The sequence below is a fragment of the Oryctolagus cuniculus genome, chromosome 8 (assembly GCF_051225735.1).
Source record: "Oryctolagus cuniculus isolate XC-2025 breed Fujian yellow rabbit chromosome 8, ASM5122573v1, whole genome shotgun sequence".
In the NCBI taxonomy this organism is placed as follows: domain Eukaryota; kingdom Metazoa; phylum Chordata; class Mammalia; order Lagomorpha; family Leporidae; genus Oryctolagus; species Oryctolagus cuniculus.
Genome location: NC_142874.1, coordinates 63,937,781 through 63,956,788, shown reverse-complemented (window position 1 = coordinate 63,956,788; position 19,008 = coordinate 63,937,781). Strand labels below are relative to the sequence as shown.

At 37.5% G+C, this 19,008-nt stretch overlaps 1 pseudogene; it reads left to right on the top strand.

Annotated features, from left to right (window-relative positions):
* The window catches only part of LOC100339330 (E3 ubiquitin-protein ligase RNF138-like), a 118,750-nt pseudogene extending 100,575 nt beyond the window's left edge, over nt 1–18,175 (top strand).
* The last annotated feature ends 833 nt before the right edge of the window (nt 18,176–19,008 follow it).

Sequence of the window (19,008 nt, the reverse complement as noted above, 5' to 3'; positions counted from 1 at the left end):
AGGGAGAAAGTTTAAGATCAATGCTTACAATCATGATTTTTAGAAATCACCAGTTTCTAGGGTTCCAAAAGTGATTGAATTTGGGCCAGGCTAGCAAATATTGAACAGCTCTGTGGTAATGCAGATTGGAACACCTGGTGAGCTTTTTTGCCTAGATTATAAAACAGGTTGTATGATTCCATAATGTTGATTTCTAAATTCACAATCTAAAGTAAGCATATATATATATATAAATACATATATATAAAGTAGGCATATATGTAGTTTTACTATATATGTGTGTGTGTGTGTGTGTGTGTGTGTGTGTATAGTTCTAGTACTATAGAAAAGCAACAGATCTACAGAGAAATGTCAAACAAAAAGAAAAAAAAAAAACAACACAAACAGAGTGCTTCCCATGTCTATCACCTTTCCCCCAGGTCTGCTTTCCTTGATATCTCCCATGTGGAAGTGCTGTGCAGCTGTCTATCTAACCAAGTTTCATGGGACAGGGTGATCATAAGGAGGGAAGAAGTGAGAGAGACAGAGATGATTGGGTTTTCATAATGTAACAGTAGTCTTCTGACCCTTTTTCTTTTAATCTCTGGATCATAGAGAATAAGGTCAACTAACAGTCATCACCCCGTAGGCTCTGAACCCTTGTCTATATTCTTGAGAAATAAGGAGCAATATTTCTCCTCAAAGATAGAATGAAGGGAGCAGCAGAAAAGAATAATGAAGAAGCTATCTCCTTGGAGGCCAATATTGCAAAAAAAGTTACATAAAGCTGAGTTTTAAACTATAAGATGAAATGGAAAGGGAGAAAATTCATGTTAATTTTTAAAACAGAAAAATTTTGAAAGGAAAAAACAGAGTAAGTTTTAACAACACAATGCTTTGCCTTATTTTTAGATAAAAAATTGATTTATATTGTACATAAAAACAAAGGTATTCTGTATTTTATGTTCCAGGAAAACATTTTATAATAGGAAGAAGCATATATTTACACAGAGTGTCTTCACATTTTAACAGAGTATATGCCTTAGCTTATGCTGAAGAAAACAATCACTTTACAAATGAGTCTACTAGGGGCCCGGCACCATGGCTGTGCCTGCGGCACCGGCATCCTATATGGGCACCAGGTTCTAGTCCCAGTTGCTCCTCTTCCAGTCCAGCTCTCTGCTGTGGCCCGGGAAGGCAGTGGAGGATGGCCCAAGTGCTTGGGCCCTGCACCCGCATGGGAGACCAAGAGGAAGCACCTGGCTTCTGGCTTCGGATCTGCGCAGTTACAGCCATGGTGGCCATTTGGGGAGTGAAGGAAGACCTTTCTCACTGTCTCTCTCTCTCACACTGTCTGTAACTCTACCTGTCAAATAAAAAACATGAGTCTACTAAACTGCAAACCTCCAGAAAACATTTGGCTGAATGCAGAGATTAGTTGAGGCTTTAACAATGCGGTGGTAGAAAAGTGAACATCAGAAGGTCTGTTCTCTGGCTCTCTTGCTTTGTCTTTCTTGCTCGTTTATAAGTTCTGAAATCTGAAAAGTCCTTACTGTTCTTGGAATGTCAAAGTCTGGAGTTACATAGTGAGGCTAGAGCTAATATATAGATGATACATGTTATTAATTTTTTTATTTGTTCTACTTAAAAAATAATTTTGATTTTAACTCATATATGCTAATATAAATCAACAATGAGGGCAAATCACTCATTGAATATAAGCTAATATTTTTGGCCTTACATTTCTTAACACTTATCTAGATTTAATACACTATTTTGCATATTTCAATAGATAGAATCTATGTATACTTTATATACAAGTGATATTTAAGGTTTCATTCATTGTTGTTAGTAACTTTTTCTAGATCAGTTTTGATCAATTTTTACATAAACTTAAGAGATTGAAATATTCAAAGTTGTTTCCATTGTATAAAAATTGAAGTTTTATTGACTCCAAGAAGTATACATACTTCTTTGAATACATAATTTTATTATTATAAATTGAATTATGGATAGTGGTAGTAATTTGCTAGACATAATGGATAACTAATACATTGAGATATCCTTTATCCTGTCTGTAAGATATATAACAGGGTACTTCATTATAGTTTGCATAATATTATTTTTAGAGTCCATAATTAATTAGAAGATAAATATGAGAGTCTGTGATATGTGAATACTGTAATACTCTTCTTATGTATTATTTTTAGGCATGTACTCATTTTATAATATGATTTGTGCCATTTTGGAATGAACTATATCCAAAAATTATTTTAGCATACTCTTATTCTATCTGTACTTAGTAGAGTTTACTCAATAGTTCACCATATTTAAGGAAACAACTATTATGAATCTAATATTTTATAAACAGCGTTCATTTCAAAATTCTTACCATATGGTTTAAGTAAGAATTAGCATGGATTGATGGCCAGCTTCCAAATTAAACTGAAGATTTATTTGTTTTATTGTATTGCTTCCATTCAAGACTGTTTTGTTTAGTTCCAAGATAATTCACTCAGGTTCTGAATACAAATGTGACGGCTTGAATTCATTGTCATGACATGTGATGAATCCAAGCATGTGCCTGCTGTTTGACTGAAACACAAAAGAAAAACATACATAGCAATGGTACTTAAAATGCACAACTTATATATGAGTTTGTGTGACAACCAAGTGACAATGATAGATTCAAATGCAATTCTGACTTAGAGTGTCAATTAGGAAAATGGCAAAGACCTTTCCAACATTATAAATTATCCTACCAATGCCAGTAACAAAAGCTTTCAGTACCAGTAATTTTGCATGATTATGATTTAAACAAAAGGTTGCTGATGAGGGTGAAGCCTTCATATTCAGGAAGTTAAGAAATATTTTTCACTAGATAAATGACTGTTACCATTATCCCAATGGTTTCTATACCTCAAAAACATACCTATGCCAATCAGATTGCAGATTTAAACTATATTTTTGTTATGTTTTTAAATGACAACATTGTCCTTTTTTGAGATATCATTTTCAGCTTTCTAATTCACTCAGCAAATTATTTTCCTTGGAAATATAGATGTTTACATGCCTTAATTATTAGTTATATCAGTTACTGACCATAAAAAATGATTTATCTTCTGTTTATTGCAAGTTTAAGTTGTTTGTGTGGAATATTTTAAAAGATCATGTTAGTACTATACTACATTAACTTTAGAGTTTCAGGCAAAAATACATAGCTTACATTTTACTTTTTATCATAACAAGTGTCAATCTGTTATGACTGAATTTGTAAGGTGCTTTAGCTACCTTTAAATTATAGATCATTTTTGGACTTCCTAATAATTGTAGTATGACATTTTGTTTACTGACACATGTAAAAATCTTAAGCATCTCCAAAATAATTATGCTTCTAAGTCCATCACTATCCGATCTTTCCACAGTTGGCTCTTGAGCTTGATCTTTAAACAGAAAAGTTTAAGCACAGTGATAAGTTTATGGCTCCATTTTCCATAGATTTATAAAATTTAAGGTAAAAAAAAAAAAAAAAAAAAGGAAGTCTCCAGTGGGTCTCAGCACCTTGGGCAGTGGGGAGAGAGGCCGCAGCCAGTCAGCCCAGCTTTGCAAGGCTCTCAACACCAGGTGTGCAGACAGCAGCATGTGCCCTCAATCCACCAAGATGCCCAAGAGGAAGGTCATATTTGCCAAAGGGGCGTGAAGGGAGAATACAGAGTAGGTTAAACTAGCTCACGCAAAAGTGGAAACGAAGCCCAAGAAAACAGCTGGGACAGTCCTCAAAGAAGTGCAAGCAAAGGGAAAACAACCCAGGTAGCTAACTTTAAGACTAAAGATTTGCCTGCATTAAACAAAGAAACTCAAAATAAGGACAGTGGAGCCTCTTGTGAAGCAGAATAGAAAAAAGCCAAGTCTGATTAACATCATACACCGTTCTTCTTAGTGGGCTCTGTCTCCCTTCTTGCACAATCTAGAGGAATACTTTTATCAACTATTTTGTAAATGTATGCTTTTTAGTAGCTCTGAAACATTTTTAAGAAGGAGGGAAGTCCACCTCATCCCATTTTTTATAGTTAAAAAATTTTTTTAAGAAGTGAAATCATTTGCTGTTTTTTTGTACAATCAGAAAACGGTGGCATATTGAATAATGGGAAGCATTAACTGTCTTGGGTGTCAGCTTAATATTATATAGGTGGGGGTGGTTTTTATATCTTACAATACAACACAGACTAAATAACAATTTGGAGTCTCAACTGTGCATTTACTCTATCTTGAATATTTTCAATTACTTCTTCCATATTGTTTAGTACAGAAAACAACTCCTCATTGCTCATTTAGAACCATGTATGCTCTGTAACATCTTTGATTGTAGTAATCCAGTTTTCCCAATGATTTCATCAATGTACTGTGAAAGATTAGTAAATTAGAAACTGTCACAATGTCCTGAAAAGTCAAGTTCCATTTATAAACCAAAATGTCTTTAAAAAATCCCTTAAAAGTAATGCATGTTGTATGCTTTATATCCTTTGATTTTTTTCAGGGACTATTAATCTTTTAACATCATTCTCCACTGTGGGGATAGGAAAGAGAAAAGAGGATTGAGTAAATTAAATTTCTATTCTTAAGCAGATAGAAAAATTGCATTACCAGCCAGAAGAAGCACACATAAGCCATGTTTCCATTAATGATCCTCAAGGTCTACAGATTTGGTGTGTTCTATGCTCAATTGAAATTTAGCTACACCCATGGAGAGTGTCTCTTTGAGCTACGAGGTAGCCTTGAAGCAAGTCTTAGGTGCTTAGATTTCTACTAAATAGAATCTACTCATCAGAATTTGCTTGATCAACTCAGCAAGAGTGTTTTTAGAGAAGATAATCTAAGAGAAACTAAGGAAAAGCTGACTTTAAAATTTAAATTAGACATTTCTTTGAAGCCTTTTTTATTAAATATTATCCCACCAGCCTCCCCTTTTCCTACACAACCTCTAACATTCCTTCCTTGAGTCTTCATAATAAATTAGGTCTTAGTTTAAGTTGTAAAGTCTAGTCACTAGCAGATACATAGACCTTTAACATACAGCTTCTTTCAAAGGTACATGTTCCAGTTCAGGTCTCCAAGAAATAGGTTTCTTTGCAGGAAGCTTACTGGAGACTGCTTTTGAAATCACCAGCAGTAGGGGAATAAATGAAGCAGGCGGCATAAATAGAGGCAGAAATTGAGCTTAGATGTGGTCATAGCAAAGGCTCCAGTTCATTCTATTTTGGAACAGTGGTCTGGATCTGGCATATTCCATCCATTCTTGAACTGATGGGAAGGAGCTGAGCCATTTCTACTTTCATATAGGCTAGTCACAGGATGTGGGTGCCCCAGGAATGTGGTATGACCGTGGAGGAGTGAACTTTCTTTAATCAAAAAGCAATTACTAGCTGTCTGCAGATATCACAAACAACATCTGGGGGAATGCTTACTGAATGCTTTTGTCTTGAAGGACAGAGTTATAAGCATGCATCACAGTATTCTCTACCAAAGGGATGGTATGTTGTTCTACCAGCTGTTATGAAAAATTGTTATTTTTGAAAAAATTATTTATTTCAGGAGGAAAGAGAGAGCAAGAGTGTGAGAGGGAGGAAGAGAGAGAGAAATGAAGAGAGAGAGAGGGAGGGAGAGGGAGAGGGAGAGGGAGAGGGAGAGGGAGAGAGAGAGAGAGAAAGAGAGACTCCCATCCACTGATTAACTCCTGAAATGCCCACAACAGCTGGTTGGGTTGGTCTGATATCAGGAACTGGGAATGTATCTGGATGTCAGGAATGCAATTGCTTGAGCCATTACTGCTGCCCCTGAGAGTCTGCATTAGCAGGAAGCTAGAGTCAAGAGCCAGAGCTGGGAGTCAAAACTAAGTACTCCAATATGGGAAATGGTGTTTAGCTTCTAAGTTAAATACCCATTCCTGAAAAATGGAATTTTCTAGCCATGATATTTCTACTTTGCCTGAACAAATGCTTTTATATTTTGCAAACTCTAACACATCGTATTTGTGCTGCTACTAATGAGAATACTCAGAACACATTACTTGTGCCACTCTGTAGACTTCAGTTTTCTGGAACTTCTTCCTTTGCTCCTTGTTTTGTGAATGTGAGCCTGCGTCATCTCTGAGATGTCTGTTTGGTGGTTTCATTACTTAGGAAATTTCATTTACTGTACAGAGTAATTGATTGTGCTCTTTTGTGGGTACCTTTTTAACCCCATCCTAGCCAAGTGGTAACTCTTCTGTGTCACTGAAAGCTTCAAGATTTTTTTTTGGAACTTAGAGAATCAATAACTCTTGAAGGTCAGAGTCTGTAGTACATGAATAAAAAAGTGCCTAGTTGAGTTGTAGGAATTCATAGCCCAGTTTTCTTCCAAACCCTTTCCAAATAGGAAATAGATGTCACTCTTGTATACACGTAACCCCTAAAAGAGATTACATTGTCACCAGCAGGCAGCATTTGGAGCCTTTGAGTCTCCATAGTGCGAAAGGTGTTTTTATACTCCTCCTCTCTATGCCCCCTTACTATATAGTAAATTCAACTCAAAATATAGCACCTTTATTCTGCGTTATTTTCTCACTGGCAGTAAAGAGAAAAAAAAGTTCCTAAAGAGTTAAATATATTATAAGATTCCCAACTCACTGCTGAAAAAGCATACTCGGATATTCCTTTATACTTTATACTTTTTTTTAATTCCTTTATACTTTTTTTCTGAATTTTGAAGATACTTTGGAGGCCTTCTACGGCCTTGTCTGATAGGTATAACTCCCTGACATTATCTGGGACAAAGTTATTCTCACGAAAATAAAATTAGTGATCTTTGTCTTTGAATGACCCCAAGCTTGTTAGTCTTGTAATCAGAGGTAGGGAAGCTGACTGCTCTGAGTTGATGGGATCTATTTGTCAGGAAGACAGCTTTAGCAGCTCTCTAATATGAAATGATGCATTCAGTTGAAACCCTCCTGCCCAGTTTTGTTGTCTGAAAACAGCCAACCTGTCCTTCTACTTTTGAACTTCCAAAATAGTGCTATTAATTTTAACGATCTGAGGGATCACTTCTGTTTGTGGAAAACCCAAGTTTCTTCCAAAAGACTTTACTATGCATCAATGTCAAAGAAACTTGTGCAGCTTGTTCTGATTCTCCATATTGTGCCCTATTTTACCTTACCACATTTTTCCCTGTAAAAAGCTCTCTCACAACTTAACATGTGTGCACAGGTCCTCACTCCCTGATGCTGCAGTTTGGTAAGGAGCTTGACATACAGGTCCCTGCAACTGTCCTCATTACTGGGAACCCATTCAAATGCTGTCAGCCACAGTGACAGAGACATTTGTGAATTTAAAGATATAGATAATCTTAATGGTGGACCCTGAAAAAATCTATTAAATCCCATTAATTCTCTCCATCTGAGGCCTGACACCTTTCTCACTCAGTGGCATATTCTCATCACAACTTAGTCTATGTCTCTAGTCTCTGTCAAATTATTTTTCAATGTACCACATAGTTTCCATCTTTGGTTCTGCAATCTTACTAGCTGACCACACGATCCACTTTTAGCAGATGAAGAATATGTAGGTCACCAAAATCATAGATGCCTTGGAGAGCAAATTTCAAATATTCTTAAAGAAATTTTGAGTCTTTCAAAGTTGCATTGAAGGCAATTTTTTCATCTGGGAGTGCATGTGAGCTCTTTGGACACTCCCAAATAAGAGTACAAAATATTCTGTGAAACATTATGTCTCGGTTCCTTCACTTGCCTTCCAAAACATTAATATACTATTCAGAGCCATTTCCTTAACCTCACTATGATATTAAAGTCATATACAAAGGATCACTGTTCAATTCAGACTCCCATTTGAAAATTTGGCTATCACACTGAAATACATGGCTTAGAGAGCAATAATAATCTAAAGCAAAACACCACAAAATATTGCATTTTGGCTCAAATATCTTGACTTCAATCTTAATACTTTCAGATAGTTCTGGGCAACATCTATTTTTGCCTTGTGATACTCTAAAGCAAAAAGAGATGCTCTTGCATTATTCCAACAAACTTTTCCACAATCCTATGTTTTTCAGTGAAGTGTATCAAGGGAAAATTTAAGTTTGCATTTTACAGCTCATAAAATTTCACACACATACACACAAACATAAATATGAGATTTATTTCTGTAAATAATATCAATGGCTTCAAATAGCTTACCCTCTATTTATCTCCTGTTTAAAAATTTACAATCACAAAAATCTCTCTTTTTTATGTAGACAATTTATATTGATGTCAGTCATATAATATTATTTTATATCTATCATTTTTCTGGAGTATTATCTTACCATCTTGCAAGAAATTTTTAAGGTATTATAAAATAGCTACTATTCATTTGCCTGTTATTATATGAAATGTTTAAGTATTAATTCAAGACAGGTAACTCTAATTCCAGGGTGTGGAAAGAGATGGCTTATCCTATTGGTGACAAAAATAACAATGTCTTTATAATATCATAACGAGTGGAAATGACAATACACATTGTGCAGATCAGTATATACTGGAGTGCAGAAAGAATCTTTTACCAATAACATATTTTTTTGTTTCTAAAAACCAACTTCAATAAATTGTAGACTAAAAGATTAAAATTAATTTACAGGCACATGTAGTAAAGACTAAGTAGAGAAGTTTGGGCAAGGAATCACATATAACTAAAAAATACACAACAGAAGCAGAAACCACAGCAGAAGCATTTAAAAACAGAAATTCCTCTCACACCCACATTGAGACAAGCATTTTTACAGTTCATTATGTCCCATCACACCTCCAATAACTGCAGAGTGAAATAGACCTAGTCCTCATTTCATGAGTAAGGATTTTCTATTTCCTGTTATTGTGGCTGTTTGGAGATGTAGATATTCTTAAGGATCTGTACATACACTAAATGGATTCAATCTGCGACTTGTTGCCAAGATGCGTGGTTTACAATGGAGAAGCAGGTCAGCAGCAGGCTATCTGGGAGATTCCTGAGCACAACTTATTTAAATGCATGGCTGTACTACCTGCCATACAAACACTGGAATGCTGTTCACTCTTGGAACTACATTCTCTCCCACTCCTCCTTCAGCTTATTTGAAATAATTTTATGTGTAATTCAAGTATAACTTGTTACCTGGCCTCAATAATTCAATAGTTTTATAAGGAGAAACTTACTGAGTAAGCAGCAAATGTTAGTGATTTCAGAAAGTTTAGGAAATAGTATTTAGAAGTGACTTTTTTTTTTGACAGATAGAGTTACAGACAGTGAGAAAGAGACAAAGAGAAAGGTCTTCCTTCCGTTAGTTCACCCCCCAAATGGCTGCCACGGCCAGAGCTACAGTGATCCGAAGCCAAGAGCCAGGTGCCTGCTCCTGGTCTCTCATGTGGGTGCAGAAGCCCAAGCACTTGAGCCATCCTGCACTGCCTTCCCAGAGCACAGCAGACAGCTGAACTGGAAGAGGAGCAACCGGGACAGAATCCGGTGCCGATATGGGATGCCAGTGCCGCAAGCAGAGAATTAACCAAGTTAGCCACAGTGCTGGCCCTATAAGCGACTTTTAAGTTACTTGACTGTTGAAGCAGATTCATACATTAGCTACTAATGAACTTAAGAGATCTTTGTTTTCATTGTGTTGATATGTCATAACTCTAACTACCATTAACTCCATAAAAACAGGAAGAGATAAAGACGTAAAATATACTTTAAAGTAGTGTTAGGAAGAAAGGCAAAATGTACAGAATAGTGACTATCACTTCACTTAACTCCGAGGCATGAAAATTTGTATTAAATGAGGTTGCAATGAGATTGGACAACAAGGAAAATTGTTTCACATAACTCTGTGAAACTATCAGGTTTTACATTGCAATAATTTGCACTTCATTAGGAGGGAGTGAAAATTTCTCAGAAGGTAGTGAAAATTATTTATTTTTATAAGAATATCAATAAAAATATGATTACTTTTTGTAAAAAAAAAGATTTATTTTTATTTATTTTGAAAGGCAGAGGTGCAGAGAAAAAGGGAGAGACAGAGCCAAAGATCTTCCACCCACTGGTTCTTTCTCAAATGGCTATAATAGCCAGAGCAGGCCAGGCCAAAGCCAGGAGCCTGGAACTCCATGCAGGTCTCCCATGTGATAGCAAGGCTCAAGCACATGGATCATCCTCTGCTGCTTTCCCAGGCACATCACCAGGGAGCTGGATTGGAAATAGAGCAGCCTAGGCTTGAACCGCTACCCAGATGGGATGCCAACCTCACAGGCAGAAGCTTAACACACTGTGCCACAGTGCCAGCTCCAATTTCTTTAAAAGATAATAGCTTGCAGTTCCATTCTTGTTCTAAATAAGATTGTATAGTACCACAACTCAGTATTACAACCACAATAACTTTGAAAGTTGATATCTCAATTATATTTTACATTTCCTTTCTCCTGAATTTACATTTCTTTGGAATATAGCACTAGTTTAAACAAAAGAAAAGCAAATCATTTCCCTTTAGACTACTTTTAGTCAGTATTTTGTCACATTGTCATTGTATCATCTGTGACTTCCTTTTTATTCGTCAAACTGTAAAACTTGAAGAGTCATTTATGACATCACATATCAAAGGCTCATAGCAAGGTAAGGAACACACACACACACACACTCATACTCACGGATCTGCATTTATAAGTATAATTCTTATGCAATTAGATATTCTATTCCATGATATTATTTGTATAAAGATAATTCTATGTATGAGGAATTGAAATCATATCTATGAGAATACATTTTCATATACTTCTTATGGAACCCTTAAGTTCTAGTTATGATGTATTCTCCTTGCTGGAGTCTTGATATATTTCAAACTATTTATGCTCTTCCATCAGAGGGTGGTCTAAAACATGTAGGTATCAGGTGTTCTTTTTTTTGTCTTATAATCTATATAAGATGTAGAATCTGTATAACATCTGTATAAAATGTGTAATCTGCACAAGATGCAGAAATCCAAACTTTTAGTCTGGTATTATGGCATGGTGGATTAGGCTGCTGCTTGCAATATCAGCATCCCCTTTCAGAGTGCTGCTTCAAGTACTGGATGCTCTACTCAAGTGCCTGGGAAAGCAGTGGAAGATAATCCAAAGGCCTGGGCTCCTGCCATCCATATGGGAGACCCAGAGACAGTTACTGGCTCCTAGAGTCAACCTGGCCAACCCCTGGCTGCTATAGCTATTTGGGACATAAACCAGCAAGTAAAAGATCTCTCTCTTTCTGCTCCCTCCTGCCACCCCATTACTCTGCCTTTTAAAAAATCAAAAATCTTGGAAAAAACCTCTAAACTTTGTGGAGTATACCCAAGGGGGAGATTCTGTAGTTTCATAGAACAGACATCCATCCGCGCTTACTGGGACACAGAGCTTTAATTTTCCTCCTGTGATTTGTCCCTTTGTCAGGTTAGGTTTTTGTGTTGAGACTTAACTTGTATAAGAGAGAAAACTAAACCTTAATGGAACCTTGGAGGAGAGAACCATTGGTTTTACCAGGCAAAATTAATCCTCACTTGCCTGGTAATGTTGCCTTGATATTCATTTTTTTAATTTTTAAAATTTTTTTATTTAGTAAATATAAATTTCCAAAGACAGTTTATGGATTCCAATGGCTTTCACCCCCCCCCCATAATTTCCCTCCCACTCGCACCCCTCCTATCTCCCACTCCCTCTCCCATTCCATTCACATCAAGATTCATTTTCAATTATCTTTATATACAGAAGATCAATTCAGTATATATTAAGTAAAGATTTCATCAGTTTGCACCCACACAGAAACACAAAGTGTAAAATACTGTTTCAGTACTAGTTAGAGCATTACTTCACATTGGACAACACATTAAGGACAGATCCCACATGAGAAGTAAGTACACAGTGACTCCTGTTGTTGACTTAACAATTTGACACTCTTGATTATGGTGTCAGTAATCTCCCTAGGCTCTAGTCATGAGTTGCCAAGGCTGTGGAAGCCCCTTGAGTTCGCCGATTTCGATCTTATTCTGACAGAGTCATAGTCAAAGTGGAAGTTCTCTCCTCCCTTCAGAGAAAGGTACCTCCTTCTTTGATGGCCCTGTTCTTTCCACTGGGATCTCACTCGCAGAGATCTTTCATTTAGGTCTTCTTCTTCTTCTTCTTCTTCTTCTTTTTTTTTTTTTTTTTCCAGAGTGTCTTGGCTTTCCATGCCTAAAATACTCTCATGGGCTCTTCAGCCAGATCCGAATGCCTTAAGGCTGATTCTGAGGCCAGAGTGCTATTTAGGACATCTGCCATTCTATGAGTCTGCTGTGTGTCCTGCTTCCCATGCTGGATCGTTCTCTCCTTTTTGATTCAATCAGTTGGTATTAGCAGACACTAGTCTTGTTTGTGTGATCCCTTTGACTCTTAGACCTATCAGTGTGATCAACTGTGAACTGAAATTGATCACTTGGACTAGTGAGATGGCACTGGTTCATGCCACCTTGATGGGATTGAATTGGAATCCCCTGGCACGTTTCTAACTCCACCATTTGGGGCAAGTCCGATTGAGCATGTCCCAAATTGTACATCTCCTCCCTCTCTTATTCCCACTCTTATATTTAACAGGGGTCACTTTTCAGTTAAAATTTCAACACCTAAGAATAATTGTGTGTTAATGACAGAGTTCAACCAATAGTACTAGAACAAAAACAATACTAAAATGGATAAAGTATTACATTGTACATCAACAGTCAGGACAAGAGCTGATCAAGTCACTGTTTCTCATAGTGTCCATTTTCTTCAACAGGTTTCCCCTTTGGTGCTCAGTTAGTTGTCACTGATCAGGGAGAACATATGATATATGTCCCTCTGGGACTGGCTTGATTCACTCAGCATAATGTTTCCTAGATTCCTCCATCTTGTTGCAAATGACCGTATTTCATTGTTTTTGACTGCTGTATAGTATTCTGTGGAGTATTTATCCAGTCTACTGTTGATGGGCATTTGGGTTGGTTCCAGGTCTTAGCTATTTTGAACTGAGCTACAATAAACACTAAGGTGCAGACAGCTTTTTTGTTTGCCAATTTAATATCCTCTGGGTAAATTCCAAGGAGTGGGATGGCTAGGTTGTATGGTAGGGTTATATTCAGGTTTCTGAGGAATCTCCAGACTGACTTCCATAGTGGCTTAACCAATTTGCATTCCCACCAACAGTGGGTTAGTGTCCCTTTTCCCCACATCCTCGCTAGCATCTGTTGTTGGTAGATTTCTGAATGTGAGCCATTCTAACTGGAGTGAAGTGAAATCTCATTGTGGTTTTGATTTCCATTTCCCTGATTGCTAGTGATCTTAAACATTTTGTCATGTGTCTGTTGGCCATTTGGATTTCCTCTTTTAAAAAATGTCTATTGAGATCCTTGGCCCATCTCTTAAGTGGGTTGTTTGTTTTCATGTTGTGGAGTTTCTTGATTTCTTTGTAGATTCTGGTTATCAACCCTTTATGAGTTGCATAGTTTGCAAATATTTTTTCCCATTCCGTCGGTTGCCTCTTCCCTTTCCTGACTGTTTCTTTTGAAGTACAGAAACTTCTCAATTTGATGCAATCCCAAATGTTAATTTTGGCTTTGACTGCCTGTGCTTCTGTTTCTTTTGCAAGAAGTCTTTGCTGGTACCTATAACTTGCAGGTTTTTCCAATGCTCTCTAATATTTTGATGGTGTCAGTTCATAGATTAACTCTTTAATCCATGCTGTGTGAATTTTTGTGTAAGGTCAAAGGTAGGGGTCTAGCTTCATGATTCTGCATGTGGAAATCCAATTTTCCCATATCATTTATTGAATAGACTGTCCTTCTTCCAGGGATTGGTTTTGGATCCTTGATTAAATATAAGTTGGCTGTAGATGTTTGGATTGATTTCTGGTGTTTCTATTCTTTTTATTTTTATTTTTTTTTTTATTTTTTATATGGGGTGCAGGGCCCAAGCATTTGGGCCATCCTTCACTGCACTCCCTGGTCACAGCAGAGAGCTGGCCTGGAAGAGGAGCAACCGGGACAGAATCCGGCGCCCCGACTGGGACTAGAACCTGGTGTGCCGGTGCCGCAAGGCGGAGGATTAGCCTAGTGAGCTGCGGCGCCGGCCATTCTGGTGTTTCTATTCTGTTCCATTGGTCTATCCATCTGTTTCTGTACTAGTACCACGCTGTTTTGATAACAACTACCCTGTAGTATGTCCTGAAATCTGGTATTGTGATGCCTCCGGCTTTGTTTTTGTTGTACAAGATCGTTTTATCTATTCGAGGTCTCCTGTGTCTCCATATGAATTTCAGCATCATTTTTTCCAGATCTGAGAAGAATGTCTTTGGTATCTTGATTGGTATTGCATTGAATCTATAAATTGCTTTTGGGAGAATGGACATTTTGATGATATTGATTCTTCCAATCCATGAGCATGGAAGATTTTTCCATTTCTTGGTATCCTCTTCTATTTCTTTCTTTAAGGTTTTGTAATTTTCATCGTAGAGATCTTTAACGTCCTTGGTTAAGTTTATTTCAAGGTTTGATTGTTTTTGTAGCTATTGTGAATGGGATTGAACTTAGAAGTTCTTTTTCAGCCATGGCATTGCCTGTGTATACAAAGTGTGTTGATTTTTGTGCATTGATTTTATACCCTGCTACTTTGCCAAACTTTTCTATGAGTTCCAATAGTCTCAGTAGAGTTCTTTGGATCCCCTAAATAAAGAATCATATCATCTGCAAAGAGGGAGAGTTTGAGTTCCTCCTTCCCAATTTGTATCCCTTTAATTTATTTTTCTTGCATAATGGCTCTGGCTAAAGCTTCCAGAACTATATTGAATAGCCGTGGTGAGAGTGGGCATCCCAGTCTGGTACCAGATCTCAGTGGAAATACTTCCAACTTTTCCCCATTCAATAGGTAATTGGCCGTGGGTTTTTCATAAATTGCTTTGATTGTATTCAGGAATGTTCCTTCCATACCCAGTTTGTGATTGCTTCACCAACAATGTTTGCAGTTTGCCTGTGTGACTCACACTAGTTAAATCAATCTCTACCTTCTGTGAAGTAAAAATTTTGGGAAGTTTTAATTGTCTTCTTACATTTCCTTATTTTCTAAATCGGCAGATAACAGTTTTACATCTTTATAATCCGCAGTGTAATATTTCAGCCCGTTTATACATTGCATGCTGATGAACTAGGGATATGTAACTCATCCATCATCCCAGGTAGTTCTTTATTTCTGTGTAACCCTTATCTCTGGTTATATCTCTTTATCTTTTCTTCAGTTCTCCTTGGGAATCATATCCTCTGGTTTCACTTGGACTTTGAGAGGTACAGCATACGATTCCAATTAAATTTATTGTTTTTGCTTCAGTAAGATAATCCATTGATGAAAATCAGGTTCTCTCTCTTCAGCCACACACTCATGTGGACACTTTGCTTCACTTTATTGCTCTATTCTAGGTAAGTTCCAATGGTGCTTCTTTCTCATCCTTACACCCTTTTTATTTGCTACACAGTTTTGTATAGAATGTCATACCTGGCTTCCTTTCTCTTTACGTGCCCAGCAAACTTCTTTCTTTTCCTCTTATAGCCATTTCCCTCCAAAAGTCTCCCGTATAGCCTCTATCACATCCTGATATTTGACTAGGTATCTCTTATATATTGCAGTTGCAAGTAGCATGTTAGTCCTTCAGTCCTAGAAATGGTACTATAAGTAATTTCTTACTTCCTTGTAAGTATCTTCCAGTTAAAAATAACGTTTGGAGGGAGGCTCCTTGCACAAGACTTTATAACTTCATGTCCCACCGTATTGTCTGCTATGTCAAATGTAATAAAATGTTGAATAGCTGATGAATGAGACAACTCATGCATGTCATTACTATTTTATTTCTCTATTCATGGTACTGTTCCTTGCTTGCCAATTAAGGCTTCATATACACACCAGGACAAATCAAAGACATTGGCTAACCCTCAATATGTGAAAATGGTATAGACATGTGGATATCTGTATTAATCACAGAGGTCATATTTATTGTTCAAACTGTGATACTTTTGAAAGAGAAAGGGAGTGTCGCTCCCCCTCTTCGTGGAGGAACGACACAGGACCCTGCGCTGTTCTTTCGTCTGCTCGGCCCTCCCCGGGTTTGCTGCTGGTTCTTCCCGGGTTGGCTACCGTCCCTTCCACCTCCGTGGAAGGGCGGTTCCCCCTGCCACATTCCCCACTTCCGCGGGGGAGCGGCACACCGCCGGCTGGCTCTCTCGGGGGCTGCACAGGTATTCCTTCAGATGTTCCCCTTAGATGTTCCTGGTGCATGCCGTCTCTCTCCTCCTTTATAGTCCTCTTTACCAATCCCAACTCTGCTACCCACACGCCGAGTACCCTGCTCTCCTCCAATCAGGAGCAGTTCCCGCAGCTTGTTGGTTGAACTGGAGGCAGCTGTGCAGAAGCTGTTTCCTCCTCTCCCAGCGCCATATTGTGGGAAAGCAGATGCATAGAATAAGTCTTAATTCCAGTAACTTAGTCCAGTCCGGGTTGCTCCCCACAGGGAGCTTGTAGAGTCAGGGTAACTGAAATAAACTAGATTTGTTCTGGTTAAACTAAGATATATGGTCACTGTGATATAATTAACTGACTTGACAGTGAAGTATCAAGTGAAGGAAGTCTGTCTTTTTATGAATTTTTAAACAATTATTAGAGATGAAGACACACACATATACAGAATTTGAGAACGAGTAAGAGAGTAAGAAAAAGAGAGAAAGAATTGCTTCCATTCACTGACTCACTCCTCAAATACCTGAAATGGTCATATCTGGGCTGAGACTGAAGCTGAGATGCAAAAATGTAATCCAGGTCTCCTATGTTGAGTGGCAAAAACATTTAATTGAGCTATCAATGCTTCTTCCCAGGGTCTGCAAGGCAGGAGTCTGTAATCAAGAGCCTGAGCTAGGAATTAAACCCAGACATTCTGATATGGGTTGTGGGCATCTTAACTACTTGGCTAAACACACACTCCAAGCTAAATATTTCTATGATTACGTTTTGATGGCTACAGTATCCCCTGTAATAGATATGACTATGAACTAGATATTTAATAAATAAGCTCTTTAAAGATAATTTTTATTTTATTTTTTTAAAAGATGCTCAACATATATCTGGGTTATTTGGTAGACAAAATTCAAACTCTGGTCCCAGCCACCTTTCCTTTAAGCTTGGTCTTCTGATGAAAGTTATCTCAATGATATTTCTTAGGGCATTATTTCTTTTATTTTCAAAGGCATTCAAAATATTAGTTTATAGTAACTTTATGTTCTGATCACATTGCTTCCTTGAATATCCTGAAAATTCTGGGATTTTGTGGAAGCATCATTTGATTTAAGTTGATTTTCAGTTCCATTACTATTGAGCTGAATAAAGATCTGTCTTGAAATTCAGCACTGCTCTATCCCTTATTAATGCATGGCTGAGAGGTTTCTAAGGTACATAGAGTCATGAATTCAAACTACCAAATGCTTAAGCAAAAATTCTTTAAGCTTACTTGCCCTCTAGTCTCTGCTATCTCTATCCACAGTCTACATTCCTGCCCCAGTTTTGAATTAAGTCTCTGAAAAAGTAGACATTTGACATTGGCTTTACCCTCTGTCCAAATTCAGTGCTTGAAGAAAAGTGTCAGAGTATTCTGATGAACTTTCCGTTGACATTTAAAATCTGCTAGGCACTTCACTATTCCCAAGAGGAACTCTGTCATTGGGGTTAAAATCTGATTTGGCTGCCACAAAATGTAGAATAAATTTGGAGATATAAAAGATAGAGATCTTTAACTCTCTGGTTAGCAATAATATTGTCTCCAAATAGCAGTCAGTCATCCTTTCTCAGGAACAAGCAATAGGGCCCTTGAGGAAATCCATGTAATCCTTGATAGAAATAGATGTGACAAGTCCAATGATATTGGAAGGTAGCATAAGGTGGCTTTAAAGAGCTAATGGAGGAGAAAAACAAGAGTGTGCATACGAGTAAAAGTAAAGTCTCCTTTCTTTGTGGGTTATTAGGGAGGCTGAAGAGTGTCAGATATATTGCTGTTGGAGATGGACCTTTACTGGTATTGTCATCTATGTGGAATGTGACCCCTGGCTACTGGAAGCAGAAAAGACCGAATAACCAGGCACAGGCTCAGGAATGGTGGGAAGAAAAAAAAAAATGTGGCTCCACTCAGGAGCTGCCAGTGTATTTAGAGACTCTAAATCTTGGAACATGCTGTGCAGGTTTAGAAAACCCGAGGAACTGAAAATTGTGTTCAGTAATACCAAAGTTTCACCTACACATAAGGGAAGTACTATTAGTGCCATGGCTATTATGAATGAATAGATTTTGAATAAGATGACTTCCTAAGAAATCTGCCAGTGATCTCGTTCAGTCTGATACAGGTGCTATATATTCGTCTTGTTGATTTAGCTTTAATGATGCCAGATTTAAAAATAACATATGAAACATTTGGAAGTTATACAATATCAAGGTTGATTTTGCTTTAAATATGTTTTATTTAAAATGGAGATATATAGAAATAGAAATAAAGAGAGATTGAGGTATATCTTAGAGAGAACTCTCCCATTTACTGGTTCATTCCCCATGTTTCCACAATAGCCAGGACTTGGGGAAACCAAAACTAGGAACTTTAAACTCAGTCCATATCTAGTTCAGGTGGTGTGTGGTAGTGACAAAGATTTGAGCCATCACCCTGTGCCCTCTAGAGTGTACATTAGCAGGGAGCTAGGATTAGAAGTAGAGCTGGGACTTAGGCCCATGCATTCCAGTATGACATAAACACCTCCTAACACACTCTTAACTGCTTCACCAAATGCCTACTCTTCAAGATTACATTTTCTAGATGGAGAAATCTGGGAAACATTATGCTGAGTGAATCAAGTCAGTCCCAGAGGGACAAATATCATATGTTCTCCCTGATCAGTGACAACTAACTGAGCACCAAAGGG